Raw genomic sequence first — 21,354 nt, 5'->3', positions numbered from 1 at the left:
CCAGACTTTCGTCATATAAGCCACTTTCGTTTAAACCGCGTATGAATAGAGTTGTTTATCTTATTCAAATTATCGTTAAGTGAACTGTACAATAGAAAGAGTGGAATTCTTACAGTCTACTACAACTATTGACTCTATAAAGTCACTCAGTAGGATTTCGTAAGAACAACGGAGTCTTTCTACCAAAAAACCCACATTTTGTTTCCTGACCAACACTTGCCAATGAACTATAACCAACTTTCAAAATACCTGCAGAGTCTCTCTGAATTTCTACATGTGCTGTCACTTCTACTTCACACAGTACTCTAAAATAAAAAGCACGAGTGACGTGCATGTAGTTTCCTGTCTGATTGTACAGCACTTTCCCAGAATCCTTGCTACAAATCTAACTCTTCTATTCGATTTCCCTATTACTAGTTCTGAGTGGTTTTCTCCCCTTGAATATCGCCTCGTAATATTGCGCATAAGAATTTAAACAAAGCGACACGCTGAAAACATCTGCTACTAATCTTGTAAACAAATGCGACTGCGGATTTTATACAGCGTACCTACACCGAACCAAAACATTCTAACCACTGGCTTAATATCGTGTTTAAACGCAATGCAACACCGATTCTGAATGCCATAGATCTTACAGGTGCTTCGTAGGTCTCCGGAGTTAAGTAACAGCTGATGTCTGCATACAAGTGAGGCGATTCCCGTCAGTTACTCGCTGGTCCTTTGTGAGCGTGGAGGTGGCGTTCTATAACGTGCAATGCGGTTGATATCAATCGAATTTGATGCCAAGTTATCAATTTACTAACATGATCCTTAAATCACTGGAGCATGATTTTGGAAGTTTGGAATTACGAGGCGGACCTTATTTTGTTGGAAGGTATCACCGTCGTCGGGGAAGAAAGTATGCCAGTCGTTCACGATAATATTCTCGCAGTCCACGGCTATTATGTTGACTTCGATTGTTACCGCAGAATCCTTGGACGTCCATCTGGATGTCCCCCATTGCGTCATGCTACCCCCGTCGGCTTACGTTGATGACACGGAGCATGTTTAGAACACCTGTTCACGTGGATGACGAAGTATTCGAATATGACGATCGACCTGGTGCAACAAAGAAAGAAATTCATCCGACCAGGTGACACGTTTCCATTGATCCACGGTCCAGTTTAGATCATACCGTTCCCAATGCTGTCGTAATTGACGATATCGTTGAGTGAACATAAGGAACATGTAGGAGTCGTCTGTCCGCTAAACATCGCTCACCCAAACACTTGTGCCTGTGCCAGCATTGTACCCTGCCCTCGTATATGCCACAGATCACCGAATGTCCTTTACGAAAGGGGTAAGCCTCTGGCCTTCACATTCTGTGATGAAGCATAGACGTCGAACACCTTGTCGCTTACTCGTGTTTTCACCGTTCTTCAAGGCATTTCCATAGATGCTCACGACAGCAGCACGTAGATAGCCGAGCAACTTAGCCATTTCCGCGGTGGGCGTACCAGCTGCGTGCCGAAACAATCCAGCCTTTGTCAAAGATTTTTATGTCAGTGGATTTCCCCATTTTCAGTCCGTATCGTCACTGGTATGGTACCCATTCGATTCAGCGTCTCTTATACAGGAAGTTAAAAAGAATATTCCAGACTTCGGGAGATGCTGGTATGTACCAAAACGAGACAAAAACTCCCCATAGACATGGGCTCTAAAATTCTTACTTTAAAGCTACGAGTATTCGTTCATATTTGTTACAGTGAAACACATCTCTTCTTATGTAAGGTCTTTGTTAATGCCTACAAACTATAGAACGCATTCCTCAAAATTTGTACGTGGTTAAAAATGGTTCAAATGGCTCTGAGCACTATGGGACTCAACTTCTGAGGTCATTAGTCCCCTAGAACTTAGAACTAGTTAAACCTAACTAACCTAAGGACATCACACACATCCATGCCCGAGGCAGGATTCGAACCTGCGACCGTAGCGGCCTCGCGGTTCCAGACTGCAGCGCCTATAACCGCACGGCCACTTCGGCCGTCGGCTAAAACATGCAGTGAATGTCTATTAATGCTGTTACTGTAAACGGTATTCACAGTGGATAAGTTCATCGCGTACATTAGATCTAAGGCAACCACTTCATTGTCAGATTGTTACTAACCCGGCGAAAAGCGTGTGTACGTGCTCACTTCAGCAGCTGCAGCTCGGCAACTAATGGTCAAAGCGAAATGACGCTAACGGTATTTTGTTGTCTAAACTTGCCATTTGCTGTACTCAGTATCCGCAGCGCAATCCCTCTGCTGGTTGATGCGCTGTTTCAACTGTTCGGTCCTTTTTAGAACACACCTTGTATGTAGTAGCAAGCAGATTAAGTTACGCTCTTTTACAATACAGAGCCGGCCGGTGTGGTCGAGCTGTTCTAGGGGCTTCCTTCTGGAACCGCGCGACCACTACGGTCGCAGGTTCGAATCCTGCCTAGGGCATGGATGTGTGTGATGTCCTTAGGTTAGTTAGGTTTAAGTAGTTCTAAGTTCTAAGGGACTGATGACCTCAAATGTTAAGTCCCATCGTGCTCAGAGCCATTTGAACCATTTGAACAGTAACAGAATAACGTGTTCTCATTTGTTTGCTCGTCTGTTTACTGCAGTCTGTTGATTCTTCGCTTACAGTAGAAGAGGTGAGTTTCGTGCGAGAGAAGACGAATAAGTGCTCAAAGCTCTCACGGTATGCATTTCACAGCTCATGTTTGCTGGATATTTTTGCCTTGTTTTGGTCCAAGCGACAACCTATCAAAATATGGAAACATTTTAAACTTTTTTTTTAAGAGCATGCAGACTTTTCTTCCCACGTCACGTGCCCGCAATGGCTCTAGGACGCAATCAGTCTCGGCATGGACATCGGCCTATCAGTGTACATGAAGATGCGCACTTCGAATGCAAGTTGCTGAACTCGTCTTTTACTGTTCTACTTGCTCCTAATCTCTTCCTGGTTCTTACCAATTCATCTATGAGGGCCGTTAAATAAGTACTACATCGGATATTTTTCATCGGCCAACTTCGATTGGAAAAACATGGAATATGTTGTAGGACATCGTAGAATATTCCCGCTTCAGTCCATATAACGTCGTGAAGTTCCTATAGGTGGCGGCGCTTTACGTAACCTTCAAAATGGTGTCTGTAACAGAGGTGCGTTCCGTATAGAGAGATGTCATTGAGTTTCTGTTTAGTGGAAAACCAGAGCATAGCAGATATTCATAGGCGTTTGCTGAATGTCTTCGGATACAAAAGCACGGTGAATCGTTGGGAAAGACATCTGTTGCTATCGCATCAAGGTCGCACAAACCGGACCCATCTCCAGCTGCACACAGCTGTGACTGCTGCAATTTTGCAACTTGTGGACACTCTCATTCTCGGTGAACGACGACTACAGTCAAACACCTCGATGCACAACTTGACGTCCCTGTTGGTAGTGCTAGCACACTCCTCCACCATTTGGGTAATTCATAGTCGTATGCCTGCTGGGTTCCTCACCGCCTAACAGAAGAGCATAAAGCCCCACGAAGTATTATCTGTCCGTAAATGATTGCGCGCTACGATGCTGGAGGTGACAAATTTTTGTGGAACATCTTCACAGACGATGAAATATTGGTTCACCACATCGATCCGGAAAGAAAACACCAATCCTTGGAGTGATGTCACATCACCTCTCCTTGGAAGAAAAATGTTGAAAGCCGCACCTTCGACCGGCAAAGTCACGGCGACGGTGTCCAGAGACTTTGAAGAGATGATTCTGTTTGATGTCCTCTCTAATTGTGCAACGACCAACTCTGAAGTGTACTGTGCTACTCTCAGGGAACTGAAGAAACAACTCCAGCGTGTTCATCGCCACAAAAATTCAAACCAGTTTTATCTTTCTCCGAGACAACACAAAGCTTCACTCAAGTCTCCATGCACGAGAGGAGTTCACAAAACTTCATTGGACTGTTTTTTCTTCACCCATGCTACAGCCCGCATCACACATCTTCCGGCTTCCGTATGGTTGGACAAATGAATGATGCGTTCCGAGGAAAGCAGTACGTGGATAATGGGTAGATTACTGATGCAGCAATATCTTGGTTCTGTCGTAGACTAATAGAGTGGTACCATGCGGCCGAAGAGGCCCTCCCAGAAAGATGACGTAAGGCTGTCGCTTTGAATGGAGTTTATGTTGAAAAATAGGGTTCTGTAGAGAAAAGAGTGGGGAGGAATGTGGTGTATTAGAATTCTGAATAAAACCAAGCTCTTTTGAGAAAAAAAAGCTACATTACTTATTGAACGCCCCTCGTATTGAAGTCCAGCTTGCTGCCGATGTCTGACCAGTGATTGCTTCCACTGTGTCTGTTCCTTCACAGACCTGCGAATAAACTTTCATTTAGTGCCCTCTCTATAGTAGCGTGGGAGAGAACACGTGGTAGGCGACCAGGTGCGTGCCCCGTGCGGCCATATGGGGCTGGGCTGGCAGGCGTGCCGCCCCGCCCACTGAAGAGGTGAGCCTTAGGAGGCACAGACTCTGCCGCGCAAGAATGCGGCGCTGGTTGTTTGTGGAGAGGAGAGGAGAGGAGTGGAGAGGAGGGCGGCTGGGGTCACGGCGGGCGCAGCGGTGCGTGGCGCCACGGAGCTGCAGCTGACCGCCCCAAGCCCAGGCGCCCACCTGGCGCGGCCGCACGTAGTAACACCAGACCTCGTCTGGCGGAAGCCGCCAGTCCTGCAAAGAGTGGAACAACACCTGTACGCAAGCACTCGATGATAAATATGAGACTAGACTGTAAGGCATAGGAGAAAAGGAAACAGTGCATCTTCAGAGAGAAAAAAAAAAAAGAAGAGCGTGTCAACATACGAGCTTCGGCAACATGAAAACCGATAGATATGAATAATAAACTGTTGGGACATTAATACCATCTACCACATTTGACCTTGTCAGGCAATAACCTATTGCGATATGTAAAGCAGTTTGTGTCTCTAAACAGTTTCGAGGCCAATGAAGATTGTGTGACAGCCACACACCGGTCTTTTGTACGAGGCGTGATAAAAAAAAAAAAAAAAAAAAAAAACTTACGGTGAATAATTTTACTAGAAACAAAGTACACTACTGGTCATTAAAATTGCTACACCAAGAAGAAATGCAGATGATAAACGGGTATTCATTGGACAACTATATTACACTAGAACTGACATGTCATCACATTTTCACGCAATTTGGGTGCATAGATGCTGAGAAGTCATTACCCAGAACAACCACCCCTGGCCGTAATAACGGTCTTGGTACGCCTGAGCATTGCGCCAAACAGAGCATGGATGGCGTGTACAGGTACAGCTGCCCATGCAGCTTCAACACGACACCACAGTTCATTAAGAGTAGTGACTGGCGCATTGTTACGAGCTAGTTGCTCGGCCACCATTGACCAGACGTTTTCAATTGGTGAGAGATCTGGAGAATGTGCTGGCCAGAGCAGCAGTCGAACATTTTCTAAATCCAGAAAGGCCCGTACAGGACCTGCAATATGCGGTCGTGCATTATCCTGCTGAAATGTAGATCGAATGAAGGGTGAAGCCACGGGTCGTAACACATCTGTTGACTCAGGGATCGAGACGTGGCTGCACGATCCGTTACAGCCATGCGGATAAGATGCCTGTCATCTCGACTGCTAGTGATACGAGGCCATTGGGATCCAGCACGGCGTTCCGTATTACCCTCCTGAACCCACCGATTCCATATTCTACCAACAGTCATTGGATCTCGACCAACGCGAGCAGCAATGTCGTGATACGATAGACCGCAATCGCGACCATTATCAAAGTCGGCAACGTGATGGTACGCATTTCTCCTCCTTACACGAGACATCACAACGACGTTTCACCAGTCAACACCGGTCAACTGCTCTTTGTGTATGATAAATCAGTTGGAAACTTTCCTCATGTCAGCACGTTGTAGGTGTCGCCATCGGCGCCAACCTTGTGTGAATGCTCTGAAAAGCTAATCATTTGTGTATTGCAGCATCTTCTTCCTGTCGATTAAATTTCGCGTCTGTTGCACGTCATCTTCGTGGTGTAGCAATTTTGGACAGTAGTGTAATAAGCTTACACGGAATCTGATTTACTCTGCTTTAAAGGGCTGGTTAGCAATGCACTTATCCCAACGTTGAATCCATTACTGGAGGCGTTTCTGGAAAGCTTCTTTTGGTAGTGCGCTTAAGTGCTCTGTAGCTGTCCCCTCAGTGTCAGGAATAGTGTCAAAAAGCTAAACTTTAAGCATGGCTTTAATTTTTGGGAAAAGCCAGAAGTCGCGTGGCGCTAAATCTGGAGAGTAAGGCGGATGCGGGCAGATGGGAACACTTTTCCCGGCGAGAAACTCGCGAATCAAAAGCGAGATGCGGCACGGCGCGTTGTCATGATGATTGAGAGAGCCACTTGCCCATTTTTCTGGTCCCTTTCTTTGTACATCCTTTCGAGAACGTTGCAGTACGTTCTTGTAAAATTCTACGTTTACAGTTGTACCTTTTGGAACGAGCTCTGAGCGCACTACGCCCTCAATACCGAAAAAACTGAACATGGCTCTCATGTTCGATTTTAACGATTGTACCTTATTAGAACGATGAGATTCACTGGTTTCCCTTTAGCAACTGTGAAATATCGTTTCAAGTTCGTACCTATAAACCCAAACTTCACCTTCAGTTAAAAATTTTGCACGTGATGCCCGTATCTGAAAGGCGACATACTTCTTGTCCGTGTAAACTGACCCACGATTTTCCTTCTGTTTACTACTCAAAAGTCTGGGAACAAATTTTGCACTCAGTTGCCTCAACTACATATTATAGGTTAAAATGCTTTCCGCAGACCCCTGCGAGATCGCTAAGTTCTTCGGTAAGCTCTCGAATAGCTATTCACCTGTTTGAACGAAAATTTTTTGCCATTTTTTGCAAGTTTTCTTCTGTTTTTTTGTGGTTAATAGACGTCCTGAACGTTGCTCGTTTTCTACCGATCATTTCCGCTTTTACATCGGTCTTACCACTTGTAAAAAAATGGACAAATATGTGTGAAATCTTATAGGATTTAACTGCTAAGGTCATCAGCCCCTAAGCTTACACACTACTTAACCTAAATTATCCTAAGGACACATACACACACACATCCATGCCCGGGGAAGGACTCCAACCTCCACCGGGACCAGCCGCACAGTCCATGACTGCAGCGCCTTACACCCCGCGGCCCACTTGTAAAAAGTCTTTAGAGTTACAACATAATCGCTATACACCAATTTCAACATTTCAAGTATTTCTTCGCCACATTTTTGCAACTTCAAACAAAACTTACTTTTAATGCGTTGTTAGAAAGCCATGATGCGCCACAGATACAATAAACCCAACATCTCTTCATCTTCTCTGGACGCTGACTGACAAGGCAGAACGTGTTCCAACTTGACGCTGCCTGTCTCAATGGATGAGGCTATCGGACAATTTTTTTTTTTTTTTTTTTTTTTTGGTTACACCTCGTAACTCACCAGATAAATCTCGTGTAAGGTGCATTGATCGTATCTTTCGTTTACACGTAAACAGTGACACATCTACATGTACATACATGCTCCGCAAGCCACCAAAAGGTGAGTGGCAGAGCATATATTGTACCACTGCCAATCTTTCCCTTTCCTGTTCCACTCGCAGACGGAGCGAGGGAAAACAATAATTATCTATGCGCTTCCATACGTGCCCTAATTTCTCTTCTCTTGGTGGTTCTTACGCGAAATCTACGTTAGCGGCTCTGGAATTGTCGAGCGGTCAACCTGCAAATGCCGGTTCTCTATATTTTCTCAATACTATTGCTCAAAAAGTATGTCTTATTCTCCTATTTGAGCTCATGGAGCATTTCCCAATCTGCACAACGACTCTGAATTGCTTCGATGTTTTCCTTTAATCCTACGTGGTAGGGGTCCCAAATACTCAAGCAGTGCTTAAGAAAGGATCGCTGTAGTTTTCTACACGCGGGCTCCTTTACACATGGACTACACTTCCCTAGAATTCTTGCAATAAACCAAAGTCGACCACTTGCATTTCCTGCTACCAATCTTAGGTGGTCGTACCATTTCAATTGGTTTTGCAGCGTTACGCCTACATTTTTAATGGACGTGACTCTGTCTGACGACAAACTACTAATCACGTACTCCAACATTCCAAGATTGTTTTTCCTGCTCGTATTATTCTACATTTAAAGGAAGCTTTTTTTTAATAGGATCAGATATAAATTATGTCAAAATCATCCTGCCTCCTCCTATAAATGGTTCAAATGGCTCCGAGCACTATGGGACTTAACTTCTGAGGTCAACAGTCCCCTAGACTTAGAACTACTTAAACCTAACTAACCTAAGGACATCACACACATCCATGCTCGAGGCAGGATTCGAACCTGCGACCGTTGCGGTCGCGCGGTTCCTGATTTTAGCGCCATGCCGGCCGGCCCTCCTCCTACAGTCACCCAACGACATACACTGCAGAAAACAGTGTAGATTGCTGCTCACCCTATCCATCGGATAGTTCATGTATATATCCGCTCTGAGAATGTCCAAGTTCTCCCTTTCTCCTTGCCCCCCCCCCCCCCACCATCCCTCCGTCTCTCTTCTGTTTCGTTTAAATTAGTTCTCTATTATCATTCGTTCCATCAGAAGATAGTGAACCTACGTTAAAGAGTTCTTTACACACACTGCAGAGATTGCCGTAGAACTGCTGTACTACATTCATATGCCAAACTAAATTTAATGCTGTGTGCTGGATGTTAAATCACATACCACTATCATTTCATTCCCCTCCTGTTCCATGCACAAACGGAGTACGGAAAGAGTAACTGCCGCTACGCCTCTTCATAAACTCGAATTTCTCTGCTTTGTTGTCATGGTCATTTGATGTAATACGTTGAGGAGCATAAAATATATTGATTAACTCTTCTTAGGATTTGCGCTTACGAAATTTTAACAGTAAGCTTCTCTTTGATGCATAATATTTGTCTTGTAGCCTCAGTTTGACTGTTTCACTACCGCTCTCGAGCTTATGATGTAATATGCAGCTATCTTATATTTTCTCTTTCTCTTTTGTTAAATCTAACCTGACTAACGGGCAAAAAGCAAAAATAGGTCAACTGTTGGCTTTTTCATGAGTGAATTACATTTCCTTACGTATTCCTCCAGTAATTATGCCTGGTAGCTGCATTTTTCTGCAGCTATCTCCATGTTGTCGTCCCACTTTAAATCTCTCGGGATGCATTCTTCTAGACAGTTAACGGTTTGACTGTTTCCACTGGTTGATTACCAACCATGTTCTTGAACAGTAATTAATTAAACTTTCGACTTATTCGCACTCTATATGTTACATCAGTACATCCTAATAATGACAGGTGGCAGTCCGTGCTTGAATTCACTGTTCTCTGCTGTTGTTTTCGTCTTGCTACAATTCTCTAGCGCTCAGACTTAACATACAGGGTTTGGAGAAAAATATGGAAACACCATGAGAAATGCGCGCTGGAACATAAATGCAGCTGTTAGCTAAGCCCACAGCTTGTGATGCTACATTTAGCCATGAACGACACCTGGGCGATGTCCTCAATACGTTGCAAATGTTAGATGTGGTCAGAACAGAGTTCACTGTAGTTGTGAGTGCATTATGTTGGAACTAAGTGAATTCGAATGTGGTCGAATTGTTGGTGTCCGTACGGCGTGTGCTTCCATCACCCATGTAGCCAAAGTTTTTAATGTTTCAAAGGTCAGTGTAGTCAGTGCACCAAAGGGTGCGGTAGGCGTGGTCAGAGCAGTGCGGCGAGCAGTGCAGCGCTGGCGACACAGACTAGCACTACTCAGTGAGATTGATTATGCGCTTAAATTCCTTTTTCTGTACTGTTGAGGAAATGGCATCAGCTGTTGTTTTTACTCGATATCCCTTATGGAACCTGGGAAACAAGTATTACCACAGCTGATGCGTTTTGGACAATTTATCTGATAAGGTGCCAGCAATATCACTAATTCCAAGTACAGAATACAATCCCTCAATCTCTTATTTCTTTCATTCTCTTAAAACGATAGACGATAGTAAGTTGAAGTAACGTAGCTGAGAAATATATGAAAATCGTGTTTTAAATGTTTTGAAAACCGTCTCATTAGGACGGCTTATTTAACGTTGTATTGAAGTTTCGTCCTGACTTATAAGTGCCTTGTACTGAACACTCGATTTCTAATGTATGTTAATCATCGACAATCAGTAATCCTTCTAGATCAATGACAGTGTTATGGAGAACATGTACATTTCACAACATCGTCAGCAGATTCTGGTGAGGTTTGTGTTGGCTTCCAAAATATGCTCCACTTACCGCTCATTACTCGTAAAGCATATTCATTTAATCATTGTGGTCTGGAAAAGCATCTGTCGAAATATTCTTTTCCTGGATCTGAAATCTACCGACTGCAAGAGTGGGTAAAATGCCTCAACAGTGGATCTGCCTAATCTCCAATGAACACAAAAGGCAACACACCTGATGTCTTTGGTGTTGAAGAGTCTGGCGATATATTAAGCTTCCCCCTTGCCTCTATCGATATGCACTAGAAGAATGGGACGTGCACCTCCTCTTTCCTTCCCATAAAACCCAACATCAATTATAATGAATTTCCTGTGGGAATCTGGAACTGGCTGTAAGATGATTGAATGGAAATGTTTTGTCGTTGTAAGCATTTTACCAGAATTATCTGACCGTTTTAGACGAATGTGTTTTCTGTCAGCGTCTTCGACTGCATTTGGAAAGTTCCAAATCTTGTACAAATCATTTACAGTATTTAGAAAGTCATCTTCAATGGCACTCGTGTGTTGTGGCTGGGAACAATCCCACAACACTTTGGTACTTGACTCCACAATTCTTACAGTGGTTATGAAACCTATTATGATGGTGAGGGCCATATCCCGAAAACGTCTTCTGGTTTCTAGGAACTTGTAGCAATTCTCGTTTCATCAGCTGTAGATGCCCCTTAAATATTACATTACTGCACTGAAATATCTGTAGTTAGCTGTATATCGCACTAGATAAGGACGTTACACACAGTAATTATATGGCAACCTACGTTTCCCAAATTCTTGTGTCGATATCTCAAACAGTTTGTGAGATGTAAGGATGGTATAAATATTTCACTCTCGTTTTATCGCCTGGTCAAGGCAATGGAACGGAGTACGCTATAGGGCCTATACGATCCATTTTCTCGAGAGTGCAGTTAGCTATAGATCCCATCCCAAGTTTAAAGAATAGTTCAGTATGCTAACTACATTTGATACGCAGTAACAAATGATCTAATGTCCACCAAACGCAAATTCATAGCGACCTCTAACTTTCATAACTACGAGATTTTCTTGCAAGAGCTTGCTTAATTTTGAAATATAAGAATAACCATTTAGATTAATGAAATGCTAAGCACCTCACCGGGAAGCTGACGAATAAAGCTGTGAGATGCGGGAGAATCAAGTTTGTTTATCGATTAGTCTCTTTGCAGTCGTCTGAGACAGACTGCAGATCGGCCGGCTTGCGCCTTTGAAGTCCACACAGCCTGGCGAGAATGCCGCTGCCGCGTGCAATGGACCACCCCCCTCTAACATTACCTTCTTTTATATAAGTAACCGATACCATGTATACTATCGATTCTTGTATAGGTGAACATTATATCAGCTATTTAACTGACTGAACTTCATATGATTTTGTATACGATGTGTTATGTTTCATTCTAAAATGCATAAAAAGAAATTAATTTGTTACACTCTGCATGTACAGTTACAATTATTCTTCTTTTATAAATATTTGAAACTACGAAATTTCGGGTATACTTAAAATTAATGTTATTAATTGCAAAATCTGACGTTAATTATAAAATTTAGTCACCAGGAACTCACAACGTTAAATGAAAATTTCAGCCCCAAGAATGTACCCAAAGACGCAAAACTTGGAGCCAACAAGAAGAGAAAATGAAGATAAGCAAAAAGGATTTCTTTTGTATATCTTACACCTCTCGAAGCTTTTGAAAATAATGAAGAGCCTAAGAGAAATTTAATGGTGATGTGTCGGAGGGTAAGATTAACACACGCCACTCCCCCGGATCCCACCATACCTCGGCGCGAAGCAGTGCTGCAGCAGCTGTCCGACGCGCAGCTCCGCTCTGCTTGAAACGTCCCCTTAGAAAAATTTAGAAATGGCAGTCCTGGTAAACCTCTTACGTCACTTGATTTTCAAACAGCTGAGCGAAACTGAACGTACTCAGACATTTCTCTCTTCACCTATTCTGATCAACACTAAACTGACATATAATTTTTTTTTTTCCGTAACGCAATCTTCGTTACTCGAACTACTGCAATACAACGAGCGCCACGCCAATACTGCCAGCTAAATAAAAGATTCTAACTACTGAAGGCACTAACTACTATAGGCATAGTTAGCAAATGAAAGATTTTGCTAGAGAACAAACAATGTACTGTATTTACCTTAATGGTGTTCAAAACTCATAATATATGTATCAGTTCATGACATCCAGTCTTACAAAATTTCCTTTTTCTGATGGACACTCGTCCAGATCGTTCGCTCTCAAAACGCTGCCATCTCTCTCCCCACATCCACTACTGCTGGCGGCTCACCTCCAACTGCACAAAGCTACGCGCTGTTTACATCCAACTGCCCAACACTACGATAGCGAATATTCTAACAATGCCAACCAGCCACAGACTGCACACAGCACAGTCAGTGATTTTCATACAGAACGCTATGTGGCGTTACCAACATAAAAACCTAAACAACCTACTTACATGCTCTGTAGTATCGCTCCAATTTACTCCGGGGCCTACGCTTCATACGGGGAAAGCGAAAAAACATCATCCACTCAGTCACAACGGAGATGAATGTGTGTGCTGAGTGATCGTGACAGGCGTTCACTGAAGAGGCTCTTGACGAAGAACAAGGGGACGACAGTTGCAAACCTCACTGCAGAACTAAACGTCACATTCGCGAATCCTGTCAGCACCAAACAACGAGAAGAGAGCTCCATAAAGTATGAATTAGAGCGCGTGCTAGATTTCCAAACCCACACATTCTCCACGTAAATGCCAGTAGCAAGAAAACGTGGAGCCGGATCCACAAAACCTGCACTGCGGAGCCATGGAAGAAAGGCATTTGGTCCTCTGAGTCACGTTGCATACCATTTCCAACATCTGGCCGAGTTTATGTAGCAAGAGTGAAACGTGGAGGCGTTCGGTGATGATTTTGGCAGCCATATTGTGGTGTTCGATTTCACCCCTCCCCCTCCCCATGGGTACTTTGCACGGTAGCACTACTGCCAAGGATTATGTGCCTGTTTTATCTGTCTGTCTACGTCGTACTCAGCATCCCACCTAACACTGTTCTTTCTGTACCACTACCTGAGCCCTCCAGCCGGCCAGGGTGGCCGAGCGGTTCTAGGCGCAACAATCTGGAACCGCACGACCGCTACGATCGCAGGTTCGAATCCTGCCTCGGGCATGGCTGTGTGTGACGTCCTTAGGTTACTTAGGTTAAAGTAGTTCTAGGGGACTGATGACCTCAGCAGTTGAGTCCCATAGTACTCAGAGCCATTTGAACCATTTTGAGACCTCCAACCCTGTTCCACTCACAAATAGTGCGTGGGAAGAATAATTTGCGGTAAGCCTCTGCTTTGACCCTAATTTATGGAATTTCCTCCTCATAGCATTACGCGAGACGTATGTGAGGGGGAAGTAATATGTCGTCCGGCTCTTCGCGGAAAGTGATCTCTCGAAATTTCAATAGTAAATCTCAGGCCATCCGCTGTGTCCAAGCGGTTCTAGGCTCTTCAGTCCGGAACCCCGCTGCTGCCATGGTCGAATCCTGCCTCGGGTATGGGTGAGTGTGATGTCCTTAGGTTAGTTAGGTTTAAGTAGTAGTTCTAAGTCTAGGGGACTGATGACTTCAGATGTTAAGTCCCATAGTGCTTGGAGCCATTTGAACCATTTGAAGCAAATCTCTCCGTGATGCACAACGTCTCTCTTGTATTGACTGCCAATGGAGTTTTTTAAGAATCTCCGTAACGCTCTCGTGTCGACTAAACGATCCCGTGACTGGACATGCCGCTCTTCGTTGGATCTTCTCTATGTCTCCTGTCAGTCCTATCCGTTTTGGTTCATCAAGTGGGTCCCCTGGTGCAGTGTTCGCTCCTCAATGGTGATGTCATGTTCCAAGACGGCAGTACATTGTTCACGTGGCTCGTATCATCCAGGAATGGTTTTGTGGGCACGAGGATGAATTGTAGCGTCTCATCTGGCCAACACACTCACCATATCTCAGTGTTATTCAGCCTTTGTGGTTTACGCTGCAGTGAGGCGTGCGTGATCGCTGTTCATCTCCATCGTCGTTATCCGAAATTGCCACTGTCATGCTGGAAAAATGATGTAAGATTCGCTTTAAAACCGTACTGGGCCCGTACTAATCCGTTTAGAGAAAACTGGAAGCTGTTTTGAAAGCTAGTGGTTTTCCTACACCGTATTTGTTGTAGTATTGTGTTGTGTTTAGGTTTTTCCATATTTTCGTTCACCACCTGTACACACAGCGAAGAGTACTGTGTTAAATCAGATAGATTTTAATACACAATGGAGAATTTAGATAGTTTGAGTTTTGTGTGCAGATATTCTCTGTGTGTTAATCAGTCAAGATGCACACCCACTTTGTTTTTCTCAGCAACAGCAACCTTCTTCTACATGTGGCATCTGTTTTTTCAGTTGCAATTTCGAAACTACAGCGATTATGAATCAAACAATACAAAGGAATTAATAACATTAGCTATTTAAATCGATTGGGAAAGTTGAAAACTTGTGGCAGACTGGGATTCGAACTCGAGTCTCTCGTTTAGTAGGCATAAGTGCTGATCACTGCGCCATCCGGGCACAGTGGTCATCGCAACAGCACGGACTACCCTACCACGCTTCCAATCAGGTGCAAATTCCCAGTTTATCCACACACTACTAATGTAGTGCCTCTTGCCCATTATCCTCATTACTCGTGGCATAATTAAGATTGTACAGAACGCCCAGAGCCCAAGTCCTACTCGTTCCCACTTCTCCAGTTTCTTTTCTTTTTTCTTTTTTTTCACAGCAGATCGGATGCGTAGCATGCAGTTACAAATACGTTCTTATCCATCCAGTGTGTTGACTCTGCCTGACTACGAGCATTTACTCCCACGACTGCAGAGCTCAGCGGAGAGTGGCTCACAGCTGCCTGCGGGCCTTTCGCTTTTATTTACTTTTCTGGGACTCCCAGGTAGGTGTTAAGGCAGACTGATACCTTGCTATCCGCCGTAAGCCATAATCACTTATTCATGTTCCCCCCACCCTACGCCTCTGATCAGCTGTTGCGTAAGAATCGCGAGATTTCATCTAAATTATGGTCCAATGCCGACATAATTTGTAACTTTTCTCTGCACTGAAGTAGGCCATATCGTAAGCGCAATTTCTTATCTCCGACTTTCACTCAAATTTTAACAGCGCGATTCCATCAAGAGATTGGAGCACTCAATTAAAATTCCTAACGTCAAATCTACCAACGCTCATTATTTAAAGCTTTAAATAACAAGCTCACACAAATTTAAAAGAAATAGCTAGTGCGGAGAAGGCACATTTTGTTTTTAACACCTAAATAATTTTCGGTTACTGGTTTTTCCCACTTCTTATTACTACACATACTTGCGGTACCGATAGCTGTCCAATATTGTTTCCATGTGGTACGTACCAGCTGCAATATAGTCCCGCACACAACGGATCTTTCACAGAAAATTCTTAATAAACTAAGAGAGCAAGAGAGAAGGGGTACAGTTACAGCGGATTTGTTGGAATATTACTCAGAGCGGAAAGGGGTTAGATGTTTATCGTTCGAGACAAGGTTTATTAATAAAGACCGTGAAATCATTTCTATATTACAGGAAGATAGCTTTTCCCTAAGATTGGCTAAACTACCGCAGCGCAAATGAAGCCCTTACAGAAGCTGTACGTACAAGAGCGATATCGTGAGAGATTTCCAAATATTCAACTTAAGGACTAACCCAAAACGTCAAAACTAATTACACAGGTCAACGAAATTTTTTTTAAAAATCTTTTTTACTTTGATAGCTGTCTTTATAGGTTTGAGCTGAATCCAAATATAGCCTTAGTTTTTTTTTGTATCATCCATAGTTTTCGAGCAATATACTTTTTATTATATAGTATAAAAATCCTATGCTATAAGGTAAACCGGGAAATTAATGAAACGCTTTGTTACAACATAAGCATTGTTTCTATTTACAATAAGCTACTTAAATCAATGACAATAGAGGTGTCACTTGTCAGCTGGAATATATTTGTATTTTCCTTCTCTTTTGTCTTTGAGGCTACTTGTGTAGCTTTTTCTACGATGAGTCGCTTGTTGAATTTCTTGGTAAAGTGACCAACAGTAGTCCTCCATCATGTTGGTGTTCCAGCGCCCTTGCTCCTCTCAAAAATCTCCCATATTGTCCGGAAAGTAATCAAGGTCACTGTTCAAAACGTGAATTTTCAGGCTCATTAAACATTCTAAAGTTTTAAACTTCTTTAACATTGTAGCTATAAGAGAAACATATTCTGGGTCTTTTTAATGTCCTAAGAACTTTGCAACGACTTTCTTGAATGATACCCATGCTTCTTTCTCAATTAACTTCATTGTGTATTCAGAGTCAACATCAAACGTCAATTTTCTAATGTCAGGTCCGACAAAGACGCCTTCTTTTACTTTAGCTTCTGAGAGGTGTCGTACCTTTTGGCACAGATACTTAAAACATGATCCATCTTTAGACAAAGCCTTTGCAAACTGTTTCATTAGGCCTAACATTATATGTAGAGGTGGTAGGAGTACTTTTTGGATCTACAAGGTTTTTGCATACAATGTTCTTGACACCAGGTTTTAAAGGCTGCCTCACAGGTCAGTTCTTTTTGCACCAGTTTTGATCCCTAGCTCTACTGTCCCATTCACACAAGAAACATGGGAATTTGGTAAAGCCACCTTGCAGATCAAGTAGCATGCATGTTACTTTTAAATCGCCACATATCATCCGACCATGGGTACAATAGCCTATTTTATTTAGCAATATTTCTAGGTTTTCGTAGCTTTCTTTGATATGTACAGAATGTCCAACAGGTATAGATGCATACATGTTACCATTGTTAGTAAAACAGCCTTTAAATTAGTTTAGGATGAATCAATAAACATTTCTTTTTGCATTCAATACCAAACTCACTCATCATACCGGGAAAGTCTGAACAGTACACTAAATCACCTTCTTGTTAAAAAAAAACTTTGAAAATTGCTGCTCTCTCTGTCTGTACATGTATATGCTGGTTGCAACTGCCAATAAGTTCTTTTCTTTTAATCTATAGCCAAGCAATTCAGCTTTTTCTTTCGTTAAGCCCAGATACCTAACCAAATTGTTAAGCTCGGTCTGAGTAAACAATATGAGCTCTAGACATTCTGTATTACAATGAATTCATCATCATCTGGTTCATCTGAATCACCTTGTACTTTAGAAAATACTTCTATTGGAATAGAATTTAAGTCATCTGGTGGTTCAGGAACCGACAAATCTACACCATGCCCTACTGGTCGGATGGCTGACCGAAGGTTATGTTAGCTTTTTACCTTCTTGCTTTTCGAATTATGACCAGTAGTATCAAAACTGCAAAATTAGCAATCATCGGAATGATTTCTTGGCTCCCTACATATCACAGGAAGAGCAAATCTAAAGACTTTTTTCTCCTTTTTGGACTATTTTCTCAGATCTTCAACACAAACATAACATACCTTATGCGGCGCTCGAGATTTGTTTTGATTAGCAAGTTTAGATCCAAAGTTAGATAGATAAACCTTTTTCAGGAAGTCTGAAAATTTTCTTTGGTGTTTTTAATCACAATTTCACCACAGATATAACAAAAACTGTCAGCAGAGTTTTGAAAACCACGACCAGACATTGTACTGGGTGTTGTGTGACGTCCTTAGGTTAGTTAGGTTTAAGTAGTTCTAAGTTCTAGGGGACTTATGACCATAGATGTTGAATCCCATAGTGCTCAGAGCCATTTGAACCATTTGAAGCAGACATTGTACTGAGCACATGTACAGGAAATGGGAAAGTGAGGTAAGGTTGACAGTAAACAAAACACCATCTGTTAACACAAAAATAGAATCGACCTTTTTTGATAGCACATGTTTTTCAGCAGTGCTACCAACGGCATCTACATTCATTACACCTCCTTTTAAAATTATTTTAAGTATATAAAAGCTGTTAAATTCTTAAAAAGTCGCTTAATTTAATAAATTTAGCAGTAAAATGTGAAGAAATGGAGGGCGATACAATTTTTTAACAATCATATTTGGATTTACCACCTTAAAAAAATAAGAATAAGGTATTTTCAGCAAAAAAGTTTTTCCAACGTTGGCCTGTGTTATCAAACGAAAGATCTAATAGCGAAAGCGACAGGGCTTGATGGGCGTTTCTTTGATTATCACGACCACGAAAGCGGTTTAAAAATATGGAGAATAGTGGAGGAAAGTGAAGGATATACCATTTTTGTAAACGGAGCTCTCTCCAGTATGAGCAAACACGAGTGAGGAAACAGCGCCACTTTTCTCACTTACGTTCCTAGTATAAGACAGGCCTGTTGAACTGTCGAATAATCAGTCGAAATATCGTGCTTGATATTTGGTCCAGTTATTACTTTTAAACGACGCATTACTTTCAGTGTAAAATATTAGTGATTTAACTACCATTGTCGTCCCGAAGTTGTTCCGTAACAATAATGGAATAATTTACGGCTGTAGAACATATCCACAGTCTGAGATTTAAATAACAGGACAATGAGTTTCAGCATGTACCACAAGCATAATCCCCAATATCGGTCTTAACGCGCAACAGAAAGCTACTTTATCATGGAAGTTTTCACCGTGGTTGTTTCCAGCCCTATTAATTTGTGTTATACGTTTTGTCTGCTAATGGCGCAGACATTATCAGAGGCTGTAAAGAAGTAGCTAGTATTTTACGATCTTGTTAAGCTTTGAAAATACTAACTTATAGCCTTTGCTGGTGTCACCAACATTAGGAAACAAAACGTAAGCTGGAGAAACATGTCTTAGACCATGGCCTGACACCCAGTTAACAAAAACCGTCACGGAAGTAGCCTATTTTGTAGATTAGCGTTTGCTGTGCATTGGCAATGTTCTTTTCGATGGAATGGAAGACAGTCATGTCGTATGGTATTGCTGATTTGGGGAAGGGTAGGTTCTGTCGTCTAATAGAATATATACTCATTCGTACACATTTGGGTTTTGCTATCATTAAATTTGAGTACTGTGTCTTCCGTTAAGTGTTTAATGTAGTCGACTGATAAGTGCGTGTGGATTGGAATTTCACAATCATCTCGCACCTTACGACGAGACAGACGGAGAGAGTAAAAGCTAGAGCCGGCAAGTAGCCTGTTCCCCTTGTAGAGTCGCCGGTTTTAACGCCCTCATCCAAAGAACAAATCACCATCAACAGTATCACTCATTCTCACTTCGTGATAAACTGCACGCGAGCCGTAGGAACGACTACTGGAGCGTACTACCTCTACAGGAAAAATACTAAACCATCTACGATGGCGAAATATTTGTAAGTGTTACACTAGCATTAAAAAGGTATAGAGTTCGATCACCGGTTGCCCCTACAAGTTATTGCCTCTGAATGCCACATTAAAATTCACTTTCGATGTCACAGTGAAAAATGTTATTTACGAAGGATAATCCATTCATAGGTGTATTTCAAGAAAATAAGAGGAAGAATGTAAATATGACACCAACGAATCGATAAAAAGAAAATACCAGTCACTTTAGATTCCCACAAATACTACGGTGGCCTCGAATTGCCACCAACAGCGTTCAGACGCTTTTAAGAACAACGAACTGTCATTTACTGTCCATATTTGGTGAAGAGTCTACAATGAATGCAATGAATGATACACATGCTGTTAAACATCTTCCCAAAGCTCTGTCACTGTTTCTGCTTTCAGACAGTACCCAGAAATATATGACTCACCAGCAGTAGCAAAGTAAAACCTGGGAACGAAAGGTAAATTTATTTGCATAAATTCGTCTGATTTGATGTTTTCCAATCTTTGGGTCATCATTTACAGTACGTGTATAATTACCTTATAGGGGTATAAAATTTGTTGTTAAAACATATAAAACAAAGAGACATTGAAAACTGACATATTTAATTACAGTATACGATAAAATTATGATATAGCAGATAAACTTGTGAGTTTTCCATTACGAGAGAAGAATCAGAAAGTTTTTTACAGAAAAATTAAAATTAATTTCGAGGCATGTAACTAAAAATGCAGTTGTAGAGCGAAAGAAGAGAACAGGCCGTCGCAGTATTTCGTGGCAAGTTCATCGCGGCCCTCTGCTGGCCTGCTGCTGCCTGATTCTGTTTCAGTTCTGGTTGCTCTGTGCCCAAGTACAGACTGCAGGGGAGAAGGTGGCCCTGCTGTGTTTTCCTCTCCTCTTCGCACACCAAACTTGTACCGAAAACCACACTTTTCATTCGTCCTCAAGAAAATTTCATCAACTTTCGTACGTTTCACTGTCAATGCGATGCTGCACGATTGTGTTGAAAGTGTAAATCACCCGTTCCCGCAAGGTGTATGAATGGCGTGTACGATGAATATGCACGGCATATTCACATGCACTTGGACATCTATCATATATCCAAGGAGGAATGGTAGAAACAGATACCTGGAACATACTCAACATCACTTTCTCGGGAAATGACTTCCTTGCTCTCCCTGAATTGTAGAAGATCTGCAAGCAAACTGCTAACTGTTACAACTAAAACTAAAAAAAAAAAAAAAATCTAAACTCCTCCCGCACAGGTCATGAAGGCCCAAAGGCACCGACTGGCCGCCATGTCACCCTCAGCCCACAGGCGTCACTGGATGCGGATATGGAGGGGCATGTGGTCAGCGCAACGCTCTCCCGGCCGTAGGTCAGTTTCCGAGAACGGAGCCGCTACTTTCCAGTCAAGTAGCTCCTCAGTTTGCCTCACAAGGGCTGAGTGCACCCCGCTTGCCAACAGCGCTCAGCAGACCGGGTGGTCACCCATCCAAGTGCTAGCCCAGTCAGACAGCGTTTAACTTCGGTGATCTGACGGGAACCGGTGTTACCACTGCGGCAAGGCTGTACTGTCACAACTGTTTATTGTTACATATATGGTGTCTGTTGTTTCTGAAATGTCCGAAAGATATATACACACACA

The 21,354-nt window shown here is 42.5% G+C and overlaps 1 protein-coding gene across 1 annotated transcript in view; it reads left to right on the top strand.

Annotated features, from left to right (window-relative positions):
- Positions 1-21,354, top strand: part of LOC126161860 (ras-like GTP-binding protein Rho1) — a 306,122-nt gene that overhangs the window by 45,261 nt on the left and 239,507 nt on the right. The window lies entirely within an intron of this gene.

The sequence above is a fragment of the Schistocerca cancellata genome, chromosome 2 (genome assembly GCF_023864275.1).
Source record: "Schistocerca cancellata isolate TAMUIC-IGC-003103 chromosome 2, iqSchCanc2.1, whole genome shotgun sequence".
NCBI lineage: Eukaryota > Metazoa > Arthropoda > Insecta > Orthoptera > Acrididae > Schistocerca > Schistocerca cancellata.
Note: the sequence above shows the minus strand (reverse complement) of the source record. Positions and strands in the feature narration are given on the sequence as shown.